Source organism: Myotis lucifugus, unplaced genomic scaffold (genome assembly GCF_000147115.1).
Source record: "Myotis lucifugus unplaced genomic scaffold, Myoluc2.0 scaffold_158, whole genome shotgun sequence".
Classification (NCBI taxonomy): domain Eukaryota; kingdom Metazoa; phylum Chordata; class Mammalia; order Chiroptera; family Vespertilionidae; genus Myotis; species Myotis lucifugus.
The window spans coordinates 1565048-1579498 of record NW_005871206.1 but is presented as its reverse complement, the minus strand read 5'-3'; the positions used below and the strand labels follow the sequence as shown (position 1 = coordinate 1579498).

Sequence of the window (14451 nt, the reverse complement as noted above, 5' to 3'; positions counted from 1 at the left end):
GGGTTTCACAAATATTTCAACTTGTCTTTAGGGTGAGGAGAGGGAACACTGTAAAGGCCAAAACTAGCCTTCACCCAAAAAACGATGGCTAGGACACAGGTCCAAAGCCCACCAATAATTTGGGTTACCAGGTAGAACAAAACAAATTGCTTTAAAATATTGATGCTCAGCAACCTTACACTGGGGACACATCCACTTGGCACCTGAGCAGGCCACTTACAACAGACACTCTCACTGGCACCCTGCAGTGTCCACGTGTCAATGTATTTCCTAGATACAGCTGGGAGGAGGAACTGATAGTCACAAGACTCCAGCAAGACACAAATCCATTAGACCTGCCTCACTCACATGCTTGAATGGGATCAGTTACCTGAAAATTCTAGGCCATCATCTAACAATACTCATGACAATAGAGCCCATTTAATTCAGGTTGGCACAGAAGCTTCAGTGATTTGCATACCTGTAGGATCCAGAGGCTCTCAACGGGCCAAGTGACAACTTCATCTGCGAATACACACAGGAATCACTACCCAGAACCCACAAAACTAGTTAAGAGGTGAAAGAGGAAAGATTCAACACAAGTCAGAAAGTTCCCAAAGCATAACCTCACGTGCTTCCAGTGCTCAGAAAGTCTTAAATAAGCAGGTAACCCACTTGAAAGCCAAGAACAGAGGAATCTGATATATGGCCATACATGCATGCTGCCCTTCTCTTCGTTTCAAAGATGCTCTGTACCTTTAAGAGCAAAGAAGATGGGGTGGTGCTTATTAAAGGCCAAGTTTTGCTTTCTAAATACTTTTTTAATTTGGGAAGGATTTAGTTACCAGAGCACGCTAAGGTTACTGTTTGCCAGAATTAATGGCTTATTGTGAACAGAGTTACTTCATCAGTAATTGCGACAAAGATTGGGGGGAGGGGGGAACAGCAAACCAATGAACAGATAGGACTGCACCGTATCCAGCAGCCCAGATTTCCCTGCAGTAGATAAATTTAAACACCAAGCAGCCTGAACTTCGAGTAGAGGAAAGACAGTTAGTGTCATCTAATTGCTTTGCCCATACACTCTAGCCGGCTCGAGAGGCCACCACTCACACCTGGAATGAAGTGCACCGGGTTTGTGTTAGCGGCGGCCAACCTGGGCATCACCGCTGGACAGGAAAATCGCCAAATGCCCAGGGCTTACTCGCAGTCCGGAGTCGGGGGGTCGGTGCCGCACCGCCCACCACCACCAGCTCCCTTCATCCCCGTGCCTCCCCTCGCGGGCGGGGGGCGGGGGGGGGCGGGGGGAATGGAAGGAAGTGTACCCTAGAGCACAAAAGAGTTGAACAGGAGAAAGGTCGCACCGAGGGGTTTAAGACAAGGGCCTCTCCAAGCATATTGAGACCGGGATCCGCGAAACTCGCTCGGTCCCTCCAGACCGCGGGCGGGAAGGTTGCGGGGTGCCAGCGGAGCGCGACACGTGACCTATGCGCCGCGGGGCAAGAAGTCGGCGGGCACACCAGGCAGGACCCGACGGCCTCCGGCCCTCCGGACACCCTTTAAGGTGTTGCAAATGCTAATCCTCTGGAGGGACACCAAGCTTTAGACTTCAGGACCCTAACTCTGTTCTAACGGTCCCTCCGCCCAAAACAGGGATCCAATCACCACCGGTCGCCCCTAGCCCATCATCCTCCCGGTTCAGCAAACAGAACCCTTTTCCCGGGCTCCCCACACTCAGCTCCCAGGGGCTGGAGTACCTGCTCAGGTTGGCCAACGCCGGGCCTGGGAGGAGAGCAACCCAGAACCAAGCAAAAGGGCCCAGAAGTTGGATGAGGTTCCTGAAGTGACCAATGCAACTCCAACCCCTCAGGAGGGAGAACGGGGTGCCCGCGGGCCATGGGGCACCTCTTCGCCCTTGCGAGCACCTGGCCCTGCCCACAGCCCGCTCTGCCACCGCCTCTCCCGGCGCAGACTGGGTACACACGACCTTTGAAAAGTAAACGCGTGCGAGTTAGGCGACCTTGGGTGGGACGCGCTCGGTCTCCCAGGAAGGTGTGCGCGTTCGGGGAAAGTTAAGCCGCAGAGCGGTTGCCCGGGCATCGAGTCCTCACCCCCGCCCCCGAGGATGGGGACGCGCGTGGGGGGCACCGCGCGGCTACAGAGCGCCGCCCCAACCACGCACACGCGATCTGTCAGCAGGAGCCGACGGGCAGACAACCCAGACCGGGGAGATGAGGGGGCGCGCAGGCGACAGGAGGGAAAGAAGGGCCTGCTTGACAGCAGGCTGCGGGCCGGAGCCTCTCCGTCCGCACTCAGGGTCCGGGGCCTCCGGCAAGCAGGGCACCTGGACGCGCATCGCACTCCGCACCTGCACCCCAGGCTCCCCATCACCCCGACGGCGTCGTCCTCCCGCCCCGGTGGGTGGTCCCCGGAACAGCCGCCCTCATCCGCTCCAACTTACCAGCTCCTCGGCCACCGTCGGGATACAGAGTCCTCGCCCGCCGCCGCCCCCCGACCCCCGCCTCAGCCCTGAGGCCCGGCCCCACAGAGCTGCGCTCCGGCCGCTCCCCCACGTGCTCGCCCAGGCCGTTGGAACACAGAGACATTAAATACTGAGGACGCGCAGCGACGTGCCCGCGGCGCAACGCAAGGCCCCGCCCCCCGCCCTCAAGCCCCAGCTCTGGCCCGCCTCACCTGCGCGTGCGCGCCGCGGGCCACTCCGGCCTGCGCCTCTCCCAGCTGCGCCAGAGGGGGCGCGGTCTGGAATGCTCCGCCAACATCCCGCGGCCGCCACCCGCAGCCGGGACTTGCTCGAGCTCTCGCGAGATTATCTGTAATCGCGGCTGGGCTCGGGAAGCGGGCCCGGCTGTAACCTTAGGAACCCCGAGAGCCTTCGAAGCTCTGCTTCGCAATCCCAGCGCGGATTCTCCTGAAAGGAACACTCAATGGCCTCTGAGCAGTCTGAAGGGGTCAGTTAGACCATCTACTTGCCTACCTCGGCACCGAGAGCCCCCCTGGAAACCGTGAGGGGCTGAGCTCCCCGTGCTTCCCCGTAGCCATCATTACCTTGAAATACATCATCAGGTGACCATTAATAATTGCTCAATTGCGTAAAGGGAGTACCTGGTACCACTCTAATGCAACTTTCTTGCCCATTTTCAAAACTTGATAACGTCGAAGTGAAGCAAACACTTTCCTCTCAATGGGTTTGGGTTTTGGAATACTTTCTGCCAAGAAATAGTCACCGGGAGTCACGGACTCCTCCAGGAAACTTGAAGAAATAAATTGCCCCTGACAAATCCACAGGGTGGGGTTCTGCTGGCCAGGCCTGCTCTTAGTCCTAAGAATAGGGACTTTAAGTGAACATTTATTGAATAAAATATAAAAAAAGAGATCATGCTAAAAAAACGAACCACTACTTGGGAGAAATGCTTAATCTTCACTAGTGATTAAATGCAAATTTAAATGACAATGAGATATCATTTATTGCGTTTTAAGTATAAATTCATATATGTGTGTGTGTCTGTCTATACACACATATATCCCAATTGCAGGGTGTAATTAGTGCCATGAAGGAAACAAATAGGAAACTGAAATAGAAAAATTGCAAGACGAGACCTATTTTAGGTCCTGTGGTTTGAAATGGCCTTTGGTGAAATCTAAACCTACTGGATGAGAAGAAGCTGGCCTTGCAAATTGTACATGGGAATAAAGGGTTGGGAGTGTGTTTCAGCAGAGGCAACAACACAGGCAAAAGCAGGAAACAACTTCTGGTATACTGACATCAGTGTGAATTGCATATAGCCAGGTGGGAAGAGTGCCGGGAAAGGGGGTTGGAGAGATAGAGGGAGGAGGGTTTTGGGGGGATGGCAAGGGAACTGGGCCATCTTATAAACCATTTATTCCAAAACCCATCTTAGTAAAGCTTGGATTTTATCCTATTCTGCTCAGTCAGTCCCAAAGCCAAGCATACTTCTACCACAGGGCCTTTGCATTTGCTATTCCCTCCAACGAGAATATTCTGCAGAGCTCACTCCCTCACCTCTTTCAAGTCCTTTGCTCAAAGATCACCTACACAGTCTCAGTGAAACCTTCTTCCCTCAATTCCCTATTTAAAATTGGAAACACACACACAAGTTCCTGTCCTTCACACCTTCTTTATTTTTTCTTTATAGCTCTTAGCTCTATCTACATACTATATACTTCATTTATTTCATGACAGTAGGCATTATTGAGGGCATGGCACACATGGGGCACTCAGTAAAAAATATGTTTAGTGAATAAATGGGAAGACATTCAAGAAGGCTTAGTAAAGACTGGCACAATATTATTTCTGTTTTTTAAAGGGATCTGTTGCTACTGTGGAAAGAAGGAACTAGAGAAAGACCAGCGTACAAGCAGGGAGAACAGTTGGGAGGCTGCTGCAGTGGTCCAGGTAAGAAATGATGCTGACCTGAGCTAAGAGTCATGGCAGTGGGCATGAAGAGACTGCTTTGGATTCAAAATACAGTTTGGAAATAGTAGCAGCAAGACTCGCTCATGTTGTTGGAGGTAAGGAAAAGGGAACAATGCTTCCTCTGGCTTGAGTTACTGTGTGAAATGGGAAGCAGTTTATTGAGATGGGCGAGACCGTGGCAGGGAATTATTAGTTTCATTTTGGACCCATTAAAATTGGTACTGTTTTGTGACATCCAAGTGCAAGTAGTAATTAAGTTGGATGTGCAAGACGAGCTCAGAGAAGTGGTCTGGGTGGGAAGTATAAATATGTATTGAAAACCATGTAAAAAGTGGATATTTTTTTTAAAAGACAATGTCCTGATGGTGGTGGAGGTAAGAAATGTCTAAAGAAGAAACTGAGAAGAAGATGTATATTTGTGAGGGGACAGGGGGAGAGACAGGTAAAGTCCTAGAAGCCTTGGTAGGAAAAAATGGGGAGAGAGAGGTAGAAGAAAGAGGGAGATGAGGCAAGAATATGGTTATGAGAAGGAGGGACAGAAAACAGGGGACAAATGAGATTAATATGTCAGTCATATCTTCTGTGTGAGGACATGGGCAAAGCCTGCCAGGATAAATGGAATGAGGGAACAGCGGAGATGTGGAATACTAGGTAAAGTACAAGCTACAAATCAGCCCAGCCGGTATGGCTCAGTGGTTGAACATCCACCCATGAACCAGGAAGTCACAGTTCAATTCCCGGTCAGGGCACATGCCCAGGTTGTGGGCTCTATCCCCAGTAGGGGCGTGCAGGAGGCAGCCAACTGATGATTCTCTCTCATCATTGATGTTTCTATCTTTCCCTCTCCCTTCTTCTCTCTGAAATCAATAACAACATTTTTTTTAAAGTTTAAAACAACTGATCCTTTAAAAAAAAAAAGACACAACTCAAAGGGGAAAAGATGAGAACATAGAGTTAACTGTATTCACAATTATTCAAAGGTCTAGCTGAGGAGGTGGTCACAAAGTCAGGGCAGTTCAGAGGTCACAGGGGAACCTTAGTATAAGATTAGAAGGTGGAGGAATGAGAAGGAAGGTGAGAATGGAAGGTAAGCCTAAGAACTTGGCCTTGACGAAAGTAAAATTACATTATTAGACTTAAACTGTAACATCAGCTAAAAGTGGGTAAAGGTCTACTTAAGGCAGGGATTTTAACCTAGGATGCATAAAACAGCAGTGCCCATCTAAGGGAGAAGGTACCCAATTCTATCTAATCAAGTAAGTGCCCTCTCTGATGAGTGGAAATGGTCAGATCAGAACCGGACACTATTATTCCTCTAAATCCTATAACTCACAGCGTCATTCTGACTCTTTACCCGCCAAGCAACTTTCTGATAATTCTCTCCAAAAAGAGAGGCAGTGATTGACCTATGGAAGGCACTGGTCCACCTGACAGGTTGATTTTTATGTAACTGGCCTTTCTGTTTTCTACATCTTGAACATCTTGTGAATGTTTTTCATTTGAGTGAACTTTCAGTTCTAAGACTCAAACATGAGGAAACCTCTGAACCTGTCAGGAAGCTGAGGGAGGGCTTGATATAGGATCCTGAAGGAATTTCATGGAAACATCATCTTGGGAGGCTCTTTAAAAAAGTTGTCTTCTCTTGGCAGCCCCTTCAACTTCAGGGGGTACATACTTGAGAAATGTCCTATCTTTCCTACCAGAAGCATCTATAGAAAGAACTTTTCTTTAGTGCTAACAAACATGAACTGCCTTTACTCCTTCTGCTTAACTGAATAAACAAATGAAACGAAACCCTTCTCTCTCTACCCCACTCTCTGTTCCCTAAACGGAAGAGGCATTTGGTTCTGGCCCAGGAACATGGGTGTCTGCAGGGAAGAATAAATTATCTACTCATAGAAAAGTCAATGGAAAGAGTTGGGGAATAACAACACTAATGGCTAATACTTGATAAGCAGTTAATGCCCAGTACTGTGCAAAGTACTTCATCCTAATCCTTCACCAACCTCAAAAACTAGATGCCCTTGTTATACTGTATTCCTATTTTATAGTGCTTAGTTACACAGCAGTAGAGGCAAGAGTTTAACCCAAGAAATCATGGATTAACCAATTTACCACACTGCTGCTGGAGGCAGACCTAGAGATCCAGGAAGCAGTGTTATATAGGAACATGTATGCTATAGACTGAATTGTGTCTCTATAAAAAAAAAAAAATGTGTTGAAGTCCTAACCCCCGGTACCTGAGAACATGACCTTATTTAAACACAGGGTTGTTGCAGATGTAATTAGTGCAGTTGAGGTCATACTGGAGTAGACTAGCCCCCTATACAATATGACTGATGTCCTCATAAGAAGATGGCCATGGGAATACAGGGAAACACAGAGAACACCACATGATGGCCAAGGATTGGCATTATGTGTCTATTAGGGGTCCAGTGCACAAATTTGTGCACCTTGAAAGGAACTGTGGGCCACGAGGCTGCGGTGGGCACAGGGGGGGTTCTTGGCCCATCCTCTGCACACCCACCCGGCCCCTCCTGCCTTGGCCCCTGGTCCCCTGTCTGTTGACAGCTCTGCTCCGGCCCATACGCTAACTGCGCTCGCACCCACTGACAGTGCGGAGTGATTGGGGCCGACACCACCAGTGGGTGCCAGCGGCGGCTGCTGCCCCGATCATCCCTCAGGAGCAGGGGGAGGTGGAGAAGCCTTCAGGGGTGATCAGGGCCAGCAGCTGCTGCTTGCACCCACTGACTGCGCCAAACCATCAGGGCCGGTGCTGGGCACCGGCAGCGGTTGTGAACGGGGCCAGTGCTGGCAGCAAGTGTGAGTGCTGGGTGGGAACGCGGTACGCGGGAGCAAAGAATTTTCAGTAACCACCAGAGGCTCGCCCTGATGACAGCGACCGGCGCCCCTCCTTGGTCTGACACCCCCACTCACCTGCTCCACCATTCTGCTATGGCCAACACCCACCATGTCTTGTGCTCTGCCGCCTGCTGCCAACACCCGCCATGTTCTGTACACGCGCCCCCTGGTGGTCAGCGCACATCATAGCAACCGGTTGTTTGGTGGTTGGTTGTTACACTGTTCTGTATATTTGCATATTAGCGTTTTATATATAGAGATATGCCAAGAAACACCAAAGATTGCCAGCAGACCACCAAAAGTCAGGAAGAGGCAAGGAAGGATTCCCCTCAGGTCTCAGAGGGAGCAGGGCCCTACTGACATCTTGTGCTAATTTGTTATAGCAGCCCTAAGAAACTGATACAGAACCCTTCTCTCTTGAACCCATAGATGCCAGGTGGTAAACAGAAATGAAAAGTCATTCAGCAGGTGATCAAAGGGGGCTGTCCCCTTCCTGCCCCCTGGACCCAAGATGTCATGGCTCCACCAGGCAGAGGCCCTATGGCTTTGGTGAAGGGCTTCAAATAGGCACTCCCCAGGCTCTGGCACCATCACCACCATATATTTCTTGGGAATTTTCCGGCTATATAGTATATTTAAGATCTTAATTCCAGTTCTGCTCAGTGGGTGCTTGTGGGGGTATGGCTGCCATTTCCCAGAGCCCCCTCCACGCTTCCCAGCTTCTTCCGATGGCAGTTCAGTTCGGAAGTGGAGACTAAAAAAGTCTGCAAACTACTTCAGGCGGAGTGACTGAAGTTCTACCCAAAACCAGTGTAGATCCTTCAACTATAGCCAAGCTCATGCATGTAGAGAAACAATGAAATAATCAGAGATTGTTACCTTCCTCATTTTGTTCTGTGGGAGATATCTCCTGGCCCAACTGTTGGGAAACTCCCAGGAGGCCACTTGACCATGCTGGATGCTTGGCTATGGATGTTTGAATTGCTCGGACTCTATAAGAAAACTGCAGTGAGCCCTCTCTGGCAGGATTTATAATTTGCTGTGCAGCGTTTATCTTGTTAGTTTGCATATGTTTCAGTGTAGGTGAGGTGGCCTGAAACAGCAAGATCTAGAAGTCTCAGATAACTGCAAGGAGATAGTAACTTCCCTGGGGATGGGGCTCAGATACTGCACTCAAATTTTCCATTTTCCCCAACCTCTACACATCCCTGCTGTCTCTCTGGAACCATTTTCTTGCTCTATCCATTCTAAAACATGGCACATTTCTTAGTACTCCTTTCTTCTTATGATGAGGCACTCCAGTTTCCCACAGACTAACTGTTCCACTCAGGTCTGCCACTGCTCATAGTGGTATTGTGCAAATTGGGCAAGAGGCAGATAGCATTCTGTGCCCGGCTTCATGGTGAGCAGAGTGCAGTAGCACAGTCTAGATTTCAGTCCCTCCTTGCCCTTGGGCTGGATGTCCTTGAACAAAACATGACCTGCACAACCCTCCATGACATTCCTGCAATTCAGAGTTTGTCCTAACAGAGCTGGTGCTACCATGGCACAATCAGCCAACCAGGCCTCTGGGGGTTTTGTGCACCACGCTGCACTGGCTTCATTCATTTAATTGCTGCCAAAGCCTAGAGTCTTGCCTTGCTTGGCACAGGTACTTAAAAAAACACTTGTAACCTCAAGTCACTTTACCTAGCCTCTCTGTTTCCCTGTCTGTAAAATGAAGATAGTAATAGGACCTATTCATGGGGTGTGGAGATTAAATGAAATAATCCATCTAAAGTATTCTACACAGTGCTGAGATCAAGAAATAAAAGCTTTATTCTATTTCAAGGGCTTTTATCAATCCATCAAGAGCAAGTCAAGATTCATTCAACCAATATGTATTAGCAACTCTTTTGTGCCAGGCCTTGTTACTGTGGTTACCAAAGTGAATACTCCCAATCTCGTAGGAAAGGCAGATGTGAACACAGGTAAAGGCCATGTGCAGCGGGGTCAGTGCTGTGACAGAGGTGAGTACAGAGAAGGGATGAGAAGTGATAAATGTCAGTGAGTTTCATTCTGCTTGTGTTAGGGAAGCTTGAGTGTCTAACTCACTGGTACTCTTTCTGCATTTGACATTCACCAAAATAAAATGTCTTGCTCCAGTGATATATCATTGCACAGCAAAACACCCCCACAATGAAAATGGCTTAACACACTCACTGGTTACTAGCTCATCAGGATGTTTTGTTTCAGCTCCATATATTGTTGGCTGGGTGATTTGACTGAGATTGGAGGATCCAAGATGGTGTCGCATGTCTAATGCCTTAGCTTCAATGGTAGGAACAGCTGGGCTGGTCAGGCATTTATTCCTCTCTTCTTGTGGCCTCTCCAGCAAGGAAGCTGGACCTCTCTACATGGGCCCAGACCTAGGCTGCATGACTCAGGTTGCATTCTATTGGTCAAAAGAAGTCACCGGATCAGCCCAGATTCAAGGGAAGCAGGCTCCATCCACTTCCAGGTGGCGGAAGAGGCAGAGGGTTGTGGACATGGTTAACCTACTTCATCTGTTCTATCATATTCCATTTACAGCCAATTTATGACTTAGAAGGCATCCAAATGGTGAGATTCTGTGGCTGCTTCAGAAATCAATGATGTGAAAATGCAGTGTGGTGTATATATATAGCAGTGGTCAAACATAGGGTTCAAACCCTTATTTCAGTACTAACTTGCTATATAATCCTTGGGCAAGTAATTCAACCTCTCTCCCCACCCTTTCCTCATCTGTAAAATGAGGGGCAGTAAGAACTAACTTGCCAGGGTTATTTTGAGAATTAGAATGCAAGGACCGCGCTGGCTCATGGTAGGTGAGATATTTGAGCAGTGCCGTAACACTGCTGTTGATATCAGGTTTCTCCCCTTTCTTCTTAGGACTGGTATATGTGGACACGTTGCTTCCACCTGTCATGGGAGCATTCAAAAGACTTTTAGTATTGCCAGCCCTTCCCTGAAAACCTCAGCAGTTATATCATGGACTTGGGGCTTGGCTTTGTGAATTTGTTCAAGCGTTTGGAAAGTAATTTAGTAATTATTAACAAGAGTCATAAAAAACGTTCATATCCTTTGACCCAGATTTCCAGAAATAAAAACCAGATTTTCAGAAAATTATCCCAATGGAATTGATTCAAAAGAAAAGCAAAATCCATACACATCAAGTCCTTCATTGCCATTTTCTCTAGAACAACTAAAAATAGTGAAACAGCTTAAATGTCCAATTGTATGGAAATGGTTAGCTAAATTATGATACCAATAAATACTTGCTGGAATATTATATAATTCCTAAAATGACAATTAGTATCACTATAGGATAGCATGGAAAAATTTTTAAATAAAATGCTAAGTGACAAATTCAGAATTCAAAGATTTATTTACATGGACAAGGACTAGAGCCAGAGATGGAAAAACAACATTTGTTAGTGTTTGGGAAGTGGTTTTGGAATTAATTTATTTTCTTTAAAAATATTCTTTGTTATTTTAAATCAAAATCAGGAGAAATATTTAGGTGAGACCATATGGGGAAATTGTTTATTAAAAAAGAAAGGCTACATATGCCTGAAACCTATAGATTTTATTAACCAATGTCACCTCAATAAATCCAATTAAAAATCATAAAAATAACAAAGAAAGGCCACAACATAAATGCCAGAGAATAAATTACAGAGCTTTTAAGAGTACATATGCTTGGCCCGGCTGGTGTGGCTCAGTGGTTGAGTGTCGACCTATGAACCAGCAGGTCACGATTTGATTCCTGGTCAGGGCACATGCCTGGGTTGCAGGCTCAATCCCCAGTAGGTGGCATTTAGGAGGCAGCCGATCAATGATACTCTCTCATCATCGATGTTTCTATCTCCTTTTCCCTCTCCCTTACTCCCTCTGAAATCAATAAAAACATATTTTTAAAAAAAGAATACATGCACTTAAGCTTCTCCCTGGAGGTTCTAATTCAGAGAGTCCCAGATAGGGCCCAATTATTTATAGTTTTTCATAGCTCCGCAAATTATTTTCATGTACACCAGGATGAGACCCACTGAGATAGACACTCATTATCCTTTCAAATGACCTAGTAAATACTGTCTGATCAGAAATAGCAATACAAGGAAAATGTACATAATTAGAATGTTTTTCCTCCAATAAAATATGTTCCTACTGGTAGGCCTCTTCCATTTCCATGTATTTAGTTGTACTCTGGTAAATGTGTAGCCGGTGTACATAATCCAGAACACAGAATAGACAGCTCTCGGTAAACATGTGTGGTTCTGTGAGCGTAAGGGAAAAACATGGCATAAGAGCTGGTGGCCTGGGGTTTAACAGGAAGAATAATAGGAGCAGAAAAAAAAATCTCATCTCCATATCAGTCAAAAGGTATTGACGGAATTTCAAGGACGATCTCCCGCTGTGACCAGCTGTGGTCCTTTCCTGAGGACAGAAGTACTGGGTAATCTCATGAGATTTAATATGCATATTTTTCGTTCTTTTTGAATGCTGGCATTAATTGTAGGGAGTTATTGTTAAAGATTGAAGACTAGAAACAGAAAAAGCCAAATACAGCTTGTTCTACCCAGCTTAGCTTCCATAGACTATAATGAGTCAGTAGTTTCTTTGAGAAAATCCTGGAATTAACCAGTTTTCATGAGGAGTATGTTTCCTGAGACCAACATTTCCCAAAGTGTGCTCTTTGTAAAAAGTAGTTCCTCAGAAGACTGGAAGGCATTGCTTGAAAAAGAGTTCCATGATGTCAAATCACTATATTGTACACCTAAAATGTATATCACTAATGTAGCCCAGCCAGTGTGGCTCGGTGAGTGACAATCAACCCATGAACCAAGAGGTCACTGGTTTGATTCCTAGTCAAGGCACATACCTGGGTTGCAGGCTCAGTCCCCAATAGGGAGCATGCAGGAGACAGCCAATCTATGATGTTTCTCTCTCATTGATGTTTCTATCTCTCTATCCCTTTCCCTTCCTCTCTTTCTAAAAATCAATAAAAACACATTTTTAAAAAACATCACTGCCCTAGCCAGTTTGGTTCAGTGGATAGAGCATCGGCCTGCGGACTGAAGGATCCCAGGTTCCATTCCAGTCAAAGGCACATGCCTGGGTTATGGGCTCCATCCCAACTAGGGGGCATGCAAGAGGCAGCCGATCAAAGATTCTCTCTCATCATTGATGTTTCTCTCTCTCTCTCCCTCTCCCTTCCTCTCTGAAATCAATAAAAACATGTTTTTTTAAAATAAATAAAATGGAACTCTCCCTTGAAAACCAGTTTTTGTGTCATACTCAGCTGCTTACATTTCTTTTTGTTAGAGTCTAGCACATCTGAGTTCAACATTCAGTTATATTTCATTTGTGAACTGAATTTCTCTTCCACTTAATAACAGCATCAGCAGCTTTCTTTTCCAAAGGAAAAAAACACTATGGTTATTGTTATTTTTTAAATCACCTAAGAAAAGGTTCTGCATGCCCAACCATGAGCAAAGAACCACAGTCATGGTGAGAGGGAATATTGGTCATTCATTGAACTAGTACCCACACACTCAGGTGTTTAAGGTGTTTGTCCTGGAAAAATGACAAGTGACTGCATGTCACGGATCTTCAGAGTCACTCAGAAGTATTTTAAGTGGTGATTGGGGCACTGACAATGCCAGGGTTGATAATTTATTACCTGTTCTGTTGCTATCCTTTAGCCACCGCTTGTCCCTCATGTCTTCTATTTTACTAAACAACTGCTTACCATCATTGCCTTGCTCCACAGCTTCCGTGTGCTGCCTCCCAGCACCCACACTTGTGGGCTGCCTTTCCAGGGCATACCCTGAGTGGGTGTGTCAAGTTCCAGGTCCCCACCCCATCCAGTACTCCTTGTGTCTTCAATACTCTGCACCAGGTTAGCTAGAATGACCGCATTATCAATAATGCATTGAGCATTGGATGTACTGACTCATGGAAGCAGTTTTAAATACCTCTGCTTGCTCCAGGGAACTACACCAGGAGAAAATAAAGGCATCTGTGAGATATCTTGCATCATTAAATTATCTCAGATGAGCCATCCTAAACTCTAACAAGTTGAGCAAGATTTTCATTGACCACCTTATGCCATCAAATTAAGCTATGGTTCAAATGTTTGACTCAATGGCACTTTCATGCTCGCTTCAACTCATTGGACCCCTTGCCTAATCATTCTGTAGAGTGCATTTAAGTTGGTTTTATAGAAGCGGGAGCAGCACGCTTTTATTGTTCTTGGTGATTACGGGTTTTATCATCTTTCCTCTGAGGATATATTTTGACCATATCTCTGACTTATTGTGTGGTGAGTCCTTGGTTGGGAGACTACTGTTCCACTGTAATAGTATTCCTTTGAGAAAATGAAATATATATGTATTTTTCATTCAATAACTGTCCTAACTTTTAAATGATCCACTCTACCACTGAGGACATCATGAGAGTTCTGCCTCTGATTTGTGCACTGAGGTGTGTGTGTGTGTGTGTGTGTGTGTGTGTGTGTGTGTGTGTGTTGCAGATAGTGAAGGACGAAGTGTGTGGAACAGATATGATCCTTGGAAGAGAAGGTCCGATCTAGGACTTATAACTGTGACAAGTTCCCTAAATGACAATAAAAGGGAAGGATCCTGCTGATTGGGATGACTTTGAGCCAGGATTTCCCCCAAACACTCAACACCTTCAGCTCCCCCTAGTTTTCCTCCTGTGGAAACTTCTTCTTTTATTCCCTCTCCAATTACAGTGTACCTTCAATAGTATTTTGTATTAGTCTCAGGTGTACAGCATAGGGGTTGGACAGTCACATATTTTACAAAGTAATTCTCCCTATATTTCATCAATTCATTCTTGCTCTTACTCTGAACAAAATGGAGCCATTCCTTCTTTTCATGACCCTACTTTGACTAGAGGCCTCAGCATCTTTCCCTTGAAGGCTCAGGCTCTCCTAGGCACCCGTGATAGGCCAAATAATGCCCCCCAAAATGTTTACATCTTAATTCTCAGAACCTTGACTGTGCTACCTTACACAGTCATTAAGTGAAGGATCCTGAGATGAGGGGATTAATGAAACCCTGGAGTCTCTGTGTGAGACCAGCATAATCACAAAGGTCCTTAGGAGAGGG

At 46.2% G+C, this 14451-nt stretch overlaps 1 protein-coding gene across 1 annotated transcript in view; it reads right to left on the bottom strand.

Moving 5' to 3' along the window:
* AKAP1 (A-kinase anchoring protein 1) overlaps positions 1–2568 on the bottom strand; it is a 29885-nt gene extending 27317 nt beyond the window's left edge. Inside the window, exon 1 of the mRNA XM_006095595.3 lies at positions 2441–2568. The gene's annotated coding sequence lies outside the window, so the exon portion shown is untranslated. The remainder of the gene's footprint in view (positions 1–2440) is intronic.
* Between the last annotated feature and the right edge of the window lie 11883 nt (positions 2569–14451).